Raw genomic sequence first — 12,318 nt, 5'->3', positions numbered from 1 at the left:
AAGTTTCTTTTACAACCAGTTAGGCTTGGGTCATCCGTGCAAGTAGTAACTTTTACCCTCCAGAGATTTCTATAGTTCTTTTGTTTGTCACTTCGTCTCCTCTATTTGTTCACATTTTCACCTCTAATATCATCTGAGCCTTTAAGCCAGGACCCGCAGGCACTGAGGTCCGGGTAGCAATCGCGGCCCTGCCATTCCACTACCCGGTTAGATTGCCGCGCGGGGGGGGGGGGGGGGGTGTGTGTTAAAAAATAGGCCAAACTGCCTCATGCAACACATGAGTGCAGATGCCCCAAATTCGGCCATTTCGTGATTACAACCCTAGTCCTCCTACCCTTGAATTTCTGATCATCGCGAGACGACTGTATTTCAAGACCAACCCGAGTGACCTACTATCGATTCCAGTATGTTAACTTTAAACTGGGCTTTCTGTCGCTCGGCAATGCTTCGGCCCGGCGCACAGTGGATCACGTCAATTAGAGGGGTCGGACATGAAATTTTTAACTAAAACTGCAAATCTTCATGTTTACTTCGTCACATTTTATATTTCAAAGGGTGTTTCTAGATGAAAACTTCACGAGAAAACCAATGGAACCATTTTCAGAACCTCCAAGTTTTGTACAAACGGAGTAACAAGCGTTTCAAGTTCCGAAATGTTGTCCGACCTGTCCAAATGACTCGATCCAACGTGCGGCGTTTTGGCACGGGATCGAGAGAGATTCTCGGAACAAGATGACAATGAAGTTGCATCACACGGAGGGGGTGGGGGAAGAGGGTGAATGTCCCTCTCAGCTGTTGATTAGTCAGTCATGCCGATGGCATCGGCGGGATCTATTTCGAAGTGCCCGGGGCCGGGGGCCCCCCCGGGAGAGGGGGGCCGGCCGGGCACGGCATGGGCAGCCGATGAGGCATCACCCTCCGTGGCTGCCTCAGTCGCGTGCTGGCCCTCGTCCTCGCAGTACCCTACGCCACGCAGCATCCGCCCCTCGCGGACCGCGCCATAAATTTTGCGTCGTTATCGCGTGAGAGAAACCCTCGTGCGTGTCCGTGTTTTCGCGCCGGACTACCGTCGATTTTAGTGCGCGTGACGTTTCAGTGATAGTGTCAGTGAGGAATTTCCTACCCTTCCTCGTGCCAAGTTTGTTCCTTCGACTCGACATTTTACTTAATTTTAATTTAGGGTGTTCAAATCCAGGGTGCGAGCGTTTTATCAAATCAATGAACCACTAGCCAGGGTACGGATTCAAACACCGAACGTGTCGACGACGAGACTGCAAAAATGCGGGAATCGGTTTGCGACGATGCAGATTTCCTGTCGTAATTTATTTTTTAAAGTGGAAAACCACCGTCATTTCCGGAAAAATTCTGAATTTCCTACTCTGTGTGAACAATATTCAGAGGATTATTAATAGTGTTGGCTTGAGTTCGTGTGCTCCGTTGTTTAAATTAAAACGGGAGCGGAAATTTGGAAACACTGCAAACGAGATTCCCGTTTTTGCAGTTTCACCGTCCATGTGTTTTCCTCAAAATTTCACGCATCATACGCGACACTAAAAGAAAACTTCCAATCTTGACTCATCAACGAAACATTTGCGGTTGTAATTTACCTTAGAATCAATGAATTCAAATTTCCCGCTCATGGAAAATCCGAAATTAACAAAGATCAAAGCGGGCTCTGAGAACTGTACGTGGTAGGTGGTACCAGTTGGATTTCACACGCATTCTCTTCCTTCTCTTAAATGCAAGGTACCTCCATGGAGTGTCCATGAACAATACACTGCAAAAATATTTTTTTCCGTTGTGGAAGATACTGAAATCTGTCTAGTAATCTGGCGCAAGAAGCGTTTAGTTTTTTTTTTTTTTTTTTTTTTTTTGTTTTTTTGTTTTTTTTGTTTTTTTGAGCGGGAAATTTAAATCGACGCACATGAAATTCAACGTGTTCCCTTTTTAATAAGTTGAATTTGAAGATGTTGAATGTATATATCGTATTTTACGTGAAATTTTGATGAAATTACACGTATTGGCGTGCTCATTTCCGGACCCTGTCCAGTAGGCCATTGCAAAATTGTGCTTTGGATCCGAAAGAAATTTTAACGGAGATCAAATGTTTGGAGGGCTCTAACCGTTAAAATTCCAATTACCAAATTACAAGGGAAAAAACAAGCTTCATTTTAAGATGTATAATTTTATCACAAACAGATTTTTTAAAAACCATCGCCAATTTTTCTGTTATGATTAGGTGTCACGTTCAAAAGCGTAGGTCAAAAGTAATCAAATTTAGCCCTGGTTGTATCTACTACTTCGGTATATTTTGCAATTAGAAACTAGAAGTTTCGGAGCAGTTTAAAAACAACGTATGTACCATCAGTTTTCGTATACATTTATGTGTTTTTATGGATGAGACAGAAACTGTAGTTCTTAATTGCAAAATGCAGTCCATTTGTAAAGTGAGATGGTACTTGCACACCGCTTACGATTGCATTTTCAGAGTTATATTAGGTATATCATTTCGTTCAGGTTGCATTCGATCGCAGAAAAGGGTAACTGTTAACCTTCTTAATGTAGGAACAAATGAAGTACATAGAAAAAAGAGCAATAGAATGGTGCTATTGCACGACTTTTTACGAAGGTTCAGTTGCATCGTGCGTGTAAAATGGAACTTTATGAGCTTTTCTGACTGAAACCCACTCAGTTTTGAAAAATTTGTGAAATCGTGGAAGTAATCATTATCATGCTTTGATCATTATTAGCTGAAGGAGCAATCAGCCTGGGTTTTTGATCATTCAGCTCAAGATCCTATTACGGGTCGGATTTTCTTGCGAGATCTTCATGGATTAATGTCAGTCAAAGATTCAGGTACCATCGTGACGTGCGTCTTAGGCTGAAAGCATCACTAAATTTCTCGTGATAACTTGTTCTCCTCCTCTCTTATCTCTCCAATTTTATCCGTCTGTATCAAGAAAGCCTAGCGATACAAAAAGACAGGTGTGTGCATAATAATTTTTCATCTATTTTAGAAAAAATATTAGAAATATTTTTTTTTAAATTGAGTCGGACAAAAAATGTCAGTTCGCTCTACCGAGGGTGACAAAGGAAAAACAAAACAAAACTAAAAATAAATGCTCAAGAAAATAAAAAAACATTTAAATAAAAGGTAAAATCTGAAAAAATTGATAAAATACTTTAATAATGAGCTAATTGTTTTCCGATTTAAGATTAACAATACTACCATCCCCTAGAGCAGTAGCGATTCCCATTTTCCTTGATAACGGCAGTTACTGAAATGATCCTTTTTTTATTTGATATGGTCAAAACTAAATCTGTTTAATCGTCAACAAAAATCAGTGAATACCATTAGTCTGCCGTCACCCAGTTGCTGTAAGCTTCGTTCAAAAATAGCAATCATACTCGACAGCAAAAACCAGCGTTTTATCCTAAGATGTACCATTTCAGAGCTCAGAGTCAATCATGGAGATCTCCCACGCAATTATCCACCGACGGATGTGATTTAATTCTACGAACTATGAATATCCTCTCGATTAAAATTCAATAACAACCACCCTGCAAGGCGAGCCACAAATCAATCATTCCTGAGCGAATTCAAATCGGACGCTCGTCTATAAATAATTCTTAAACAGTGAGCAATTTGATAAAGCAGTCTTCAATTTTCTCCGTCCCCGCAGTTTAGGCGCTCCCTCAAGAGGAGAAAATTGGAGCCCCCTCTTTACCAGTCCCTCTTCACAGCTGGAAAGTTTTAAACACAGGGTCTGCTCAAAGTTTGCTCTCAAGTTTTTTACTCGATGAGCTTGTCCGCAGATCCTCGGCGAGAAACGCGCATCGGCTCGTGGTTCCCTCACGAGATGCGCGGTTCTTGCGGCACACCGGAGCGCACCGTCGCCGCAGTCGACTTTATCTCAATTTGAAATTGAATCCGAGTAATAATGTTCGTACTCAAGTAATTGACTCGTCGGGACGGGTTGTTTCAAACCCTCCCCCCCTTCACTCCACTCTCGTCATCCCTGGAGCCGCGGTGCCCCAGACTTTTCAGCCCAGAAATCGGTCGCGAGAAATCTCGGTGGTTGATGAGGATGAGACTCTTTCCTTACAACGTTAACCACCCATCCAATTCAACTTTAAAGTTGAAAGCTGTCTGTTACTGTCAATTTTCTCTCTTGTCTCTGTCAATCTTGCTTGATGCATGTATATAATTGGCAAAATCACAGACGTATCGTAGAACAATCGTTTTACTGAAACATGCCCGTTGACAAGAAAACCTCAATTCGCCAGCGGGCTGGTTACTGAAATTGACAGACAAAGCAATACAATACAGGGAAAATGGAGCGATCTTATTGGTTAAAGCAGGTAGTCGCAATGGACATGAGAGGGAGATGATGGGCTAAAATGATGTCTCTCGTATACGTTGCGTTAGTTACTTGAGGGTTATTCCGTGCCTCCTCTGTCCATTGCAACCACCCGTTTCCACCAATAGAATTGATTCGTGTTCTTTTGTCTGTCGCTTCGTCTATCACTTTAATCACTTTCAATAATCAGCCCTCAGAAGTGCAAAAAATTCACAACCTTATGTGCCTGTAGACTGGCGGCAAACGTAAGGCAAATCTTAAGCCATATGAGTCAGCTTTAAGTATAAAATTTGGTTTTTAATTTTTACGCTCCATACTTTAAAAAAAGGGACAAATCGCACATTTAACCATAAAATCGTGCATTTGGCTATGAGGCAAATCGGGAAAAAACCGTGAGGCAAACATTTCGGATTGCGATAAACGGTATTGTAAGGAGAAACTCGTATAATTCGAGTGTTGTAAAAGTTCCCCTAGTATTGAGGAACATTACAAATATTCTACCGTAGAACGTGAGGATGAAGAGCAAATATGTCTCGCTCTTTTGAAAACATCATATATATAATTACTTCCCCTAAGCGGATAGGTGCTTTTACGGATAAGGCAGAGATAGTGATTCCTTATTGCAAAATGAAGACCAAATGATGTTTTGATGTGTCCGACAGTGCGGACGACCTGTTTTTCTTTTGAACGGAGGCAACTATTTCGATTGTCACGTTTCATTTTTGCGGAGAAAAATACCGAAATCACCGCGCGAGGCGCGGGAGGGATGGAAAAAGCGAAGTAGAGAACAGGAAAAATGGGAGTTGGGAGGCAAAAAGAAATGTGAACAGCGCTCTTCGTAAACTAACTCGACGAGATCTTATCATCCTGTTTACACTTCTTCATGAATGGGCACGCTTCCATTTTTGCATTCTGCGATCCTTTTGTGAAACGCCCCTCTACCGCCCTCGACTCTACCCAACATTCACCGATTTCGCGGGAAATGTCCAACTTTTACCCCGCACGAACAGTTTTTTTCTTTCTTCATCTGATTTCATTCTACATAAAAGTCGTTCCCAGACCCGCCATTCTTGCCTAAAAACTTATCATTTTACTCGCCATCTTTAATTTACATATTTTTCCTCAATAGAGATGGGAAGGCCATTGTATCGATGCAGATGCTTTCAAAATGTCTATCGATTTGGCAACAAGTGCCCGCTTACAAGCAACCTATTATCATATGGTTTGAATTATTTCGAGATGCCAACAATGTGGGGACGAATTTGAATGGGACAGACCCTCTAAGCTAATAACATATTACATTAAATTTTAAATACGCTCGACTGCGCTCGTATCGAGGCACGCAGTCTTGCGTAGGAGGTAAATATGAGTTGTTTCTTGACTTTGACACATGGCCCTTTCAATTTTTTACGCCGGTAATTGGCCCGGCGACGAACGCAGAATACTCAAAATCCAGGTGTGGTGTCATCAATGACCTCATATCTTCGAAAGAAATGATCTGTACTGCGTTATACATTTCTGGAAAATTATACTCTGTAGGAGAATTTTATTTCCACGTCTGTCTTCGACTCCAAATTTTGAAGTATCTCGTTCTGAGAATCTGCTAAGTTCATGTTTAAGAATGGAGCGTAAATTGGACTATACTGTATATGTAATTGACTTTAAAATGGTAAAGAGAAAGATTAAGGGCAAGATCCATGGCCAAACGTTGCGCGCAGGAGGAGGGAAGGACAGTTTTGAGTCTAACATAACGCACCAAGTCATATTTTGGAAATGAATGAGTTGGTAGTATTTTTGAATACAACCAGTCACATTTCCGCTTGTCAAAAATTCAAAGTCGAGAAAAAATATTTTGAACATTTTTCATAGTCGATAGGAGGACGATGAGGAGAACTTGTATGCTTTACATGTACAGCATTGTCTCTTTGTATAGCATAATGAATCTCCTCATCATTTTATTTAACATCGTTATATGCTACTCCGCCTAGTATGTTCAGGTATTAAAATAGTCGTTAAACTTGATCAATAACATCAAGTCTCATGGAGGATGAAAAAACTTAGAACCTCCTTTTCCTGGTTCAAACATGATTTGAATCGAGTCCAAAAATTCAAAACTCTTGAGAATTGTGAAAAATTGCCTCGTTGTAGAGACATTATTTTTTGTTTTATTGGAGAATAGTAGAGAGGTAAATGACAGCGTCAACATTTGTCTCTACCAACAGCCCTCGAAACTGTCGATACCTCGCGGAACAGCTAATAAGTGCATGGTATGAATAATTAAAAAATAACCGGTAAAATTCGCAAAGGGGCTTCAATAAGGTATGAATAAGCGTCAACTCCGTTACTTATTATCCTCTCAATTCTTCATGAAAAAAAGCGATTTGCGAGAGGGAAAGCTCAAAGACCAACTCCAATACCGACCAAAAAATAAAATCACCAACCATCCAATTTGAATAGTGCAGCTCTCGTCACAACTTACCGAGTGAGGCGCTTTCGCGTGCACCACCGATAACGCATTCCTTTCATGTAACCGCTCGAAAGATTACCAAATTGTTGGCGGAGTCACAAAGGGACTTGAAAAGGCGCAGATTTTTGCCAAGGAAGAACACAAAGCCCGACGTTGCCGTTCCTTCACAGAAAACTTTAAATCCGGTTGTTTTTCCACGAGTGAAATCGCCTAATTTTCCAGCCTCCGCGACCGGGGCGTAAGTGACTCGGGGTGCGCGTGTCGCGGAACAATCAGTCTAGGCGTATATGAATAAAATACTGGTCCAAATGCGACAGCCGCCCCCAAATCGCCCCCGTTTCGGAGCCTGTGAGCGGCGTGTATTGTTGCCAGATTGTATTGAAAAATCAGCATTATACCTGCATTTAACCTAGTGTTAAATATACAGATTTGTTCACAAAATCTGGCAACTCTGGCGGCGTGGTAAAAGAGGCACCAGCCAGGTGGCTCCGATCCCGATCCTGAATATTTTACACGCATCCTCGGCCCGATTCCGCCCCCCAGTGCCCCCTGCCCCCCCTCGTCGCGAGGTGCCCTCATTTTTGGCTCCTTCTAACCCCGAAGTTTCCACACCTCTCAGCGAATATCCGGATAATGCGCCCTCCAATTACTCCGTGGAAACTTTGGCGACGTCCAGTTTGGACGGAGTGAAGGAGCTGCATCCTGATTTTCATTTTTAGCTGCGTTACGGGGTTCCTAACCCTCTGAAATATCTTATCTAGATTTTTTCTCCAATTTCAAATCCTTGAACAACCCTTAAACTCCAACCCTTTGTATTTTGAGAAATTTTCACGTATGAACGCCTTTTACCCAAATCTGCTTAAGTTTATGAGACAGTGCCTGATTTCCTTCCATGTTTTCTTTTTTTTAACAGAAAACTAGGGAGCATCCTTTGAAATTAAGGAACTATTAGTTAAACTCACCGCGCCACGCTAGGTGAAATCTAATCAAACTTTTGCCTGCGTGCAATCGTGACATTCGAGAGTGATACCACTATTCGATCACGTGGGAGCTCGTATTGCCTACACTGAAAACTGAAGGCGCGCCACGCTTGATGAGTTATTCCGGCTGTTATCTGTCTGCATCAGGAATCTTTTCAACCAAACACATCTCTTAGCATTATGACGCCTTCATCAGTCATCATGATGCGAGGATGAAATTTGTTGCCCATGGCGAAATGGTAAATTTTCCGCGTGACTTGCATGCCTCGTATGGCAATAGTCGGTTCAGTGCTATGTCTCCATTTGAATCAGATTCGGTTTAGGATCCAAACGCAGCGCGGAAAAAAAATAAAAACGCCCTCACAAACGCAGGAAGAGTTCCCACTTAAATGTAACGAAAGAGAATCGTTAATTTTATTGCCAAGGCTCGTAAAATGATGTGAAAATATCGCGCGGCTGCTCAGCCGCAGCGCGAATCATAAAACTTCATTAGTTATCATTTGCTCTCTTCGTTTCATTCCCCTCGCCGCTCAGTGGAACGAGACATAGGGAGAAATCGGACACGAAATTTTCGAAAAAACTGGAATTTTTTACGTTTACTTCGTGACATTATACATTTTAAGGAGTGCTTCTGGTGGGAAATTTTACGAGAAAAACAATGGAGCTATTTTTAAACCTCTACATTTAGTATTATCGAATTTATAAGCTTTTAGAGTTTCCACATCGTGACTGCTCTCTCGCTCCACCGTGCGTTCTCCTCCTTTGAGAGGAGATCGACACTCCGGCATGACTTAATAAAAGGCCCTGGTCGACCTCCTGACCTGTGGTTTTTGTTAGCGAGATACGCTTAATGAAGAGGAGGGTCGTAATTGCAAGCCCCTCCCACAACTCTCCGATTCTACCATTTTATGACGACTGTACTCGAGGGTAGGATTTCCAAGTTGGTCTCGGTGCGCATTCCTCAGCCAATTTTTAAAAAATTTTGCACTTGACCTGTTTTACAACTGGTGTTCACCTCATCAAATGAACCTACTCGAAAATTCAGAAATGGCCCACTTAATTATACCAGCACACGTCATATTTCGCGAAAAATATGATACTTAATGCCACTTCTTGAGCCCAGAATCCAATTCCGAATAGATCATAAAATGGTTCTTTGATATTGCATTGTTCCACCCTCTAAACTAAATCGTGGCGGAAAAAAGTCGTTTCTTCTTTGATAACATTTCTAGCACGTACGTGAATTGTCTAATTTCTCATCATTCTTCTTTGATTTACCATGGGAGGTGTTAAATAATTTTTGTCCTGAAATTTCATTGGACTCCTCTCGTAGGTAGGATCCGTCGAATCTTGACGTGTGTTTTCAATACGTTACAAAGGTAGGCTCAGCCATTACAAACGGAAAGAGGAGGGGCAGCGTACACTACTAACGTGGTGAACGCTCAAAAACCCAGAGATTTTGGTTCGTTTTTAATATTGTATCATAATTAACGTGCCCCTTTCAGTACGGAAGTATTACACTGTAGAGCGTTTGATTTGTGAAAGTGCAACCGAATGATAGATAGGTAATTCCGAAGCTTACATTACGAGGAAAATTAGTTGGAGTCACCTTTTCATGCGACACAACTCATTTTTGATTGATGAAAAATCGAGGAGAAAATAACGCAAAGCGAAAGCAAAACTGTCCCGGGAACTGCTGAAACCAGCTGATTTCCCGTTCTCGAATCCGGTCTGCATTGATAAGTCAGCGATTCTGGAAGTGCACGTTTGAGTGCGGGTAGACGCGCGGCTGTCAGAAAAATACGCGGAAGATGTAACTTTCATCAAGTAATTGGTTTTCCATTCATTTGCTGTCATGAACGTCGCGTCGCCGTTCCTTGTCGCACGAACCTTCGTGAAAACTGAGACTTTCTAGGAAGAATCTTCCCCGCTGCTCGACCTTTGAAAAGACGTTCCCTCCACCTCTGCCTGTTAAGGCAAAACGTCGCACGTACACTCAAACGCTGCAGAATTTTTAACCCCCCCCCCCCTCCAAGCAAAAAAAATAGCGAATCTGTTGCTCACAAGATACACATAAATTAAATCATGAAAATAAAGATGCATGAAAATCATGAAATGCAAGAAAATAAAGAATGACTTGTGTCGTTTCTGAGAAGGAAGTCATATAAAAAGCACACCTAAGAAGTCTGAAATCTTTTCGAAATAAATTTGAATATGAACACCCTGGATTTCGAGAAAAACGAGTCAGTAAAAGCTGTTCCAGAAGGAAAACTGGCGGTCACTTATGGATTCCACCAAAATAAACTTAAATGTGGAAATAAACGATGACTCGCTACGGTTCATTAGAAATGATAATCAGAAGTTTGTAAAGCTTCCAGGACTTTATGCCCACCTACCTTTCGTCCATTAAATAAATGTCCACCCCTATTTATGTCCACTAAACGTTAAGTCTAGTCTTTATTAAGTCCACATGATTTAATGTCCAACCATGCAATATGTCCAAAATTGTCCAAATTGTGGACATGTTATGTCCACATTTTTTTCTTCTCATTTAAATGACAGGAACCACCTCAAAAATAAATGCATACTACTACTTACTACTAGTTAGTTAGTTAGCATATTTTAAGACGTTCAACGTCACAGGCTATTAACGTCTTTACAGAGAATTTTAAAATGGGAGTATATACGAAAATTTAGATTTTCAAATTAAGAGAGGTAAAGAGTTCCTTCATTCTTAAAAAACATTTCATTCATGAGAACAGACTCTAAGAGCAGATAAAAACATATGTTCATGTGTACACTGTACGTATATGATAAGATGAAAACCAAAGCGGAAGCCTAGGAAACGCTCCAATGCCAAATTAAACATTTTTCAGTAACAGATGCAGCCAAAATTGAAAGTCCTCTTTAACTAGTTATTTCGTGCGCCTTCAATCTTGTAGGATACTGTGCAACGCCTCTGACGCGAAATAGTTGCTTAAAGCGTTGCGGCGCGGCAGGTAACCAGCGTGACACGCGCATAGGCGCCTACAAACCTAACGGGATACTTCACGCGTCGCGCAATGCGTGAAGTATCCCGTTAGGTTTGTAGGCGCCAGTGCGCGTTCTGCGCTGCTATCACGCCGCCCGGCTCTAATATTTAAACTCGCGGAGTCAGCGTTTTTCAACTCATGATTTTGAAATGTTTGCACTCTCTGCAATGATTATTCCCTTTTAAACTGATTCAAAAGAAATATATACTACTGGAAAATATAATGTGTTTTTTGTAAATATAATAGTCGTTCCGTGTCAAATTTAATGATTTCCAAAGCATTCAAATTTATTCTTTTATGTTTTGGGCTTTTACTGTGCTGCAGCGTGGTGTAAGCGCAACTAAACGCTCAAAATTGGACGTATTTGACTCAAGAAGGTCGATGTACAAATAAGTTAAAAACAAAAAAATGCGTGCCTCTTAGTTTTTTTCCTCTTTTATTAATTTTTGTATAGTTTCTTTCATCACAACTACGGCTCATTGAGATTCATATCGATGGCATTGCTTGGAAAAGGTTTTACAAATATTTACCACGTTTTAAATATGTACATGTTTTTAGAATGAAGTAATCAATTTCATTTAAAAAAAAAAGAATGTGCATTTAAGGCATATTTTATATCGGAAATTTCAAGGATAGAAATGAAACCAAGTAATTACCAAAGACACTTTGAAAAGATGAATCAAAAGAAGAAATTAACATTTCATTTAAAATATGAGTTACGATAACAACACCTCATTCTCTCTTAATTTTCTCATTTCGATATTGTCAATATAATTTTACACACGGACTAAAATATGACACTTGAATTTGATTTTAGTGGACTTTACATTTGTGGACTTAACTTAGTGGACGTTTAAGTAATGGACTTAACAATAGTGTGGGCTTTAGAACTGTGGACGTAAAAATTGTGGACGAAAAGTCTGTGGACGTAAAAAAAGTGGACATAAAGTCCGTGTACCGTTTGTAAAATCATTACTAGAAGATCTCTGAATCCTTACATTATCATTGTTTGTCAAAGTTCGTTCTTCCGTTCTGCTGAGCTGACTTTCATGATTTTTGCGATTTTTACAGATGATAGTCCCTAAATAAACCCGCTATATTCAAATCTTGTAAAAATGACCCAGGTTTTTACATATAACGTGAAAAAGTTGTGATTTATCCCATTGAAAGAATGTAATTTGCCATTTTTACCACAGTTCGTTCTGAGAATATACCAAGCTCATTTTCGTGAATTTTGCGGCTATAGATCCCTAGATGATCCTGGTCTTCTTATAGGTTCACCCACGGTAGCCCACTTAGATGAGCGGAGCGCCATTTGCGGGTTGCGCTGCATAGCGGCAAGGGGGCTGAATTTCTAGGAAAAACATTCACAACTTTCCTGAAATTTGGTGTTTTGCCGGGAAAATTTGGCAACGTGGCAATGGAAGTACGGCGTTCTTGCGTAGCACCGCAGAGTTAGAGATGTCGCGTTGCTTCGT

General features: G+C 40.9%; 1 protein-coding gene across 13 annotated transcripts in view; it reads left to right on the top strand.

Annotated features, from left to right (window-relative positions):
• The window catches only part of Mp (collagen XV/XVIII-type protein multiplexin), a 240,236-nt gene that overhangs the window by 93,251 nt on the left and 134,667 nt on the right, over nucleotides 1-12,318 (top strand). For 6 of the 13 annotated variants that reach the window (XM_072306175.1, XM_072306174.1, XM_072306177.1 and 3 more), the window contains exon 1: nucleotides 916-1,138. The exons of the other annotated variants lie outside the window; for them this stretch is intronic. The gene's annotated coding sequence lies outside the window, so the exon portion shown is untranslated. Of the gene's footprint in view, nucleotides 1-915; nucleotides 1,139-12,318 lie in introns of those variants that run through there. 13 annotated transcript variants of the gene reach the window in all.

Source organism: Bemisia tabaci, chromosome 1 (genome assembly GCF_918797505.1).
Source record: "Bemisia tabaci chromosome 1, PGI_BMITA_v3".
NCBI lineage: Eukaryota > Metazoa > Arthropoda > Insecta > Hemiptera > Aleyrodidae > Bemisia > Bemisia tabaci.
Note: the sequence above shows the minus strand (reverse complement) of the source record. Positions and strands in the feature narration are given on the sequence as shown.